Source organism: Choloepus didactylus, assembly GCF_015220235.1.
Source record: "Choloepus didactylus isolate mChoDid1 chromosome 25 unlocalized genomic scaffold, mChoDid1.pri SUPER_25_unloc2, whole genome shotgun sequence".
NCBI lineage: Eukaryota > Metazoa > Chordata > Mammalia > Pilosa > Megalonychidae > Choloepus > Choloepus didactylus.
This window is the reverse complement of record NW_023637607.1, coordinates 926,237-931,215: the sequence shown is the minus strand read 5'-3', so window position 1 is coordinate 931,215 and position 4,979 is coordinate 926,237. Positions and strand designations below refer to the sequence as shown.

Genomic DNA, 4,979 nt, shown 5'->3' with positions numbered 1-4,979 from the left:
AAGTTTAGAATACTTTAGTTTTCTCTGAGGTACATATGATATAATAAAAAGTTCTTTTTTTTTTCTTTCAAAATAACTGAACTGGTATTATTTGTGTGAAATCATCATTTTTTAATAAAAATATATTGAAAGTATCCCAGTGTCTGCATACTCATCTGAAGAGTAAAAACATGGAGTTCTGAGGAAAAAAAAAGGTCATAACACAACAGAAAATAAATATGTTTCCTAAATTAGGCTTAAAGAAAACAGTAAAAAAAAGTGTAATGTTTCATACAATAAAATACAGCAATTAGTCAGTGGTAATATTTTTTAAATACAGTAGTTCAAATAGTTTCTTTTTTATCATTAGTTTTTATAAACAGGCTAAATTCAAAGCATTTTAAATCAGTTAAACTGCTTTCAATGGAATTGTGGAGATGGACTTTTCATAGAAACTAAAATAAAGATATCATCTCATGATCTTTACATAGAATACCCTGGACCTTGACCATTTTACATTTATAACATATTTTGATCAATACATTAGATTGAACTCATTGAAATGCCTCTATATTCAGAAGAAATTAGATCATGCTTTATAACTTTTACATGCAGTTCACCCAAACTTTCCCCTCTTCTAGGTCTTTCTTGCTTGATGCTGTACAAGGGCTTCTGTCAGATTCATAATAAAAATGATGAAAACTGCAAATAACTTCTTTAGTAATGAAAAAAAGTCTTTTTTTTTAATAAAATGCTTTTAAACTCAGGTATTTCTTGCCCTAACCAAACCAAAATATACTTAAACCTGAAATCTCAATGTTTTAACAACAACAACAACAACAAAACAGTTTGGGCCATTATTGATTTTTGTTCAGATTGGATCTAAATTGGGTTTGGCATCATTACTGTGCTCATGTTTGTATATGAAAATCCAAAGAAAGAGGGCAACATCCAAGGACGACCAATAGGCTGTATATGATGTGACAGCTGACCAATAGTGGCTCTCCACAAGACCTCCTCTTGATTCAAAATCAATCCTGTGATTCAATTCCAATGCAGAATCAAGGAAGCCAGAACTGCTGTGTGGAAGGGTCTGTGTTGCCACAGTGGTAGTAGGAGGTGAGACAACTGGCTACTTCTCATCTTCTATTGGGTCTTTTGATATCTCAGATGGGTGCGGTGAAGATGAACATCTGTATCTTGAGAACAACATTCCTTTGAGCCCCTTTCCAATGCTAGCTGCTCATTATATGCTTGCTTTGCCTGTATTTGTTGTAGATACCCCAAAGTGTCAGTGAGATAAGACTGGTGAGGTCTCTGGTCTTGGTATGGTTGGAATGCCTTCATTTTCTAAAACTGAGGTAGGCTCTTTTGCTGGATTGAGAAAGCTTGGCTTCATATGCTCATAAGGTAGAGGATCTGAAATATTGAACCAGTAGATCTGAACAGGTGAAATGTTGCTTCAGTGTTACAGTATTAATGGTTCTAATCTATAAGCCACTAGATCTGTTGGACGAAAAACATTTAGTAACTAGTTACAAACCTCTCTAGGCAAAATATGGCCTTGAATTCCAGTGTTTCCTGGGGAGATGCCATGCAATGCCAAGAACAAAAGCTAGTGGGGATCCTATACAGAAGAAATTCTCTGCCTTAAGTTTTAAGGCAGGTGTTCTTCTATTTCTCTCAGCCTTTGTTTTGTTATATAGAGTTCATCAAGAAGATGTCATTCTTTATAACTCATCCATTGTTCATCAGGCAACTATTCTTCCTTCTGCAGTAACTGTTCATAGAGTCAAACTGGATTCCAGACAGTCATGATGTCATAAGGGATTACATATCCCAAGGAATGTGATGCTATTGAGACTTTACCCCCTTTGTCTTCAAAGTCTGGGTACTGAGAAAAGGGAATAAAATCGATTCAGCTCTTACTCAATGCCTTTAACTAGTTCATCCCTATATAGTGTACTAATGTAATACATTACATCCATTGCGCTGATGTTCAACCTATCCCTTAAACCTCATACTTTGTCAGGAGTAACAGAATCAACAGCATCTCCATCAAGAACAAGTCTTGATTGCGGCTCAGGCAGAAATTCAACATGTGTTGCATGGTTAAAAAAATGCTTTTCCCAAATCTTCCTTGCAGCCTCTCTCATCATGGCTGAATTTTGATTGTCCTTCCCTGGTCCATTTTCTGCCCAATCACATGCACAACAAATACAGTATAGGTAGTCTGTGATGGCTTCCTCTACATAACCTCTATGAAGTCTCATCCCACTACTTGATGCGTTAGAAAATGCCAGCTTTTGGGTAACTGTTCTTAACAATTTTAGATGTTGCATCACTGTAAAGATATACTTCACCCACACTGTGCCAGTTCATTTGGCTTCCACTACACTTTAAACTATGAATAGCATCTTTTCCATGTATGAATTTTGAAACTTCGATTTCAAAATTTTCCTGCATTTGCTGACCCCTAAAACAGCCGAGATGTGCACGCTCAATTAAGTTACTTTCTTCTTCTTCTAGAGGCTGCCAAGTACCATCAGTAAACCACCGCCCAGGCATCACTGGTATTTTATCAGCTTGGTTCCAGTACACCGGGTAGCACTCTCCTTGGGAGATAGCCACCTCCTAGAGTAGGCCCCCATGCACATGTGTCCCATATTCACCAGCTCCACCACCTCGGGCTCCTTCCTGCCAGGCAGAAGCCTCAGGCGCGGTCATCCTCATCCTCCCATGTAGCTGGAGGCCGGGCTGCACACATTGTTGCCGCCTGGGTCCTAGGCCTGGAACCGAACCCCCTTGGCCTGCAGCAGGGTGCAGAAGGCGAGCTCGCCGCGGAGCAAGTCGTAGCCGATGAAGGGCTTCCAGGTCTTCTTCTCCTGCTTGTGGAACCAGCGAACCTCCTCCGGGCCGAGCTCCACCACCACCACCTCATAGCTGGGCCGGGCCACCTGCCTTCCTCTCCCCTGGTCCCCCTCCCGCAGCCCCGCAGCCCCGGAGTTCGCCCTGACCAGCGGCGGCTGCTGCTACTGCGGGTTCAGAGATGAGAAGCTGCCGCGGCCGCCGCTCTCCCCCTCTCTGGAGCAGCGCAGCGAGGAGCCGCCCCGGCCGGGCTGAAGTCCTAGTTCCCGTCACCGAGGCAGGATCCAGCGCCAGGGGGTGACCGGGGTCCTCCGCCAGCAGCGCCAAGGGCAGCCCGGGCTCCCCGCGCAGCAGGGCCAGGGGCACCTCGCCGTCGCCGGGTCCCCGCCGGGCAGGTGCTGGAAGCAGGAGACGCCGCCGCCGACCGCGGGCTCCGCACAGAACCAGCTCCCAGGCGCCGCCGCCTCCCAGCCATGGCGCTCCGGGCCCCGCGGGGACCCTGGGCCTGGGTAGATCACGAGGCGGAGATGCTGCCAGCTGCCCCGCTCCGCATCCAGCCGGGTCCTAGGGCTTCCGACACACATTAAACGCTGCTGCCCTCCCCACCGGGAGTTTTTAATCTTCTCACAAATCTTTTTAAAGGAGGCTGTACTCGGTATTGTGTAGGATGAAAAAAACTACAGAATACAAGGCTTGATATGCTCTCTGGCAAATGAAAATTTTTTAGGAAGGATTAGATATATACAAATTAATTCTAGCATAAGGTAGAAAAGCCAAGTGAAAGGACTTTCAGAAAAGAATGGAGGATGGGAAAAGGGTACCTGGAGAAGATGACATTTGATTCCACATTAGTGAGAAGGTGTCTTTAATGTCAGCTTGGGGTGGAGTCTGATGTAGAAGGACAAAGTACGGGAAACTTAAGGGCATGTTAGGGCTGCACAGTTAAGTTTTAAGTGGAAATTTTGATGCTTGAAATAACAAGAGTGAGATGCATTCATTCACTCAACATGTATTTCTGGAATACTTACAATGTCCCAGGTATTGTTCTAAATGATAGAGAAGCAGCCATGAAAGGAAACAAACAAATGGAAAAGGAAACAAACAAAAAGGCCCTGTAGCTTTCATTCTAGGAAGGGAAGACACTTAGTAAATAAATGAATCATGTTATGCAGCATGCAATGTTATTGCATTTTGAAGGAGAAAAATAAAGCTGAGGAGTGTAAGGAAAAAGCTGCAGCTTAAGCAGTCTTTACTTACTGAGAAGGTGACACTTGTACAGATTTAAAGGAGGTGAGGACAGTGAGCAACTACATCTGGGTCTAGAACATTCCAGGGAGAGGAACCGCAGGTGCAAAGGCTGAGCATGGAGGCAGGTCTGGAGTGTGTGCTAAGCAGCGAGGAGGCCCTGTACTGGGAATGGAGGTGGAGACAGGACGGTGATGGGAGAAGGTCAGAGAGATGCTGTGGGGCCCAACTAGGCAGGACCTTGGGGGTCACTGACTGAGATGTAAGCCACTGGAGGAGCCTCAGCAGAAAAGGGAATCTGAACAAAGTTTTTAAATGAGACACTCAGGCAGCTCTGTTGAAAACAGACTTTCTGGGGAGAGGGGCCAAGCAAAAATAGAAGGGAGAGTAGTTAGGAGAGTATTACAGTAATTCAACAAGATATTATGGAAGGTCAGGGACAGACTGGTTGCAGTAGTGATAGTGACAAGGGTTCAACACCTGGCTAACAGTTTTGATGGGGGATGTAAAAGTCACTGCAGGATAAGTGTAAGGCTTTTGCCTTGACTGAAGGATGGATTTGCCATGAACAGAGATGGGAAGAATGCAGGTGGGTGCTTTTGGGCAGGAAGGTCAGGAGTCCAGCTTTGGAAATGTTAAGATGGAATTGTCCCTTAGAAAGCCAGGTGGAGATGGTGAATGGGATTCTGGAGCTCTGAGGTGGAGCTGTGAGCTGAGATAGCAATTGCAGAGTTGTGGGTATTCGAAAGCATTTAAAGCCTTCAGACTGCATGACAACACCAAGGACGTGTGTATATAAAGAGGAGAGAAGAGGATCAAGGACTGAGCCCTGGGGCCCTCCCACATGCAGAGGTCACAGATAGTGGAGCCAACTGCAAAGGGACACA

General features: G+C 44.5%; 1 pseudogene; it reads right to left on the bottom strand.

Annotated features, from left to right (window-relative positions):
* Nucleotides 1-349: 349 nt before the first annotated feature.
* Nucleotides 350-3,431, bottom strand: LOC119525527 (annotated as a pseudogene).
* Between the last annotated feature and the right edge of the window lie 1,548 nt (nucleotides 3,432-4,979).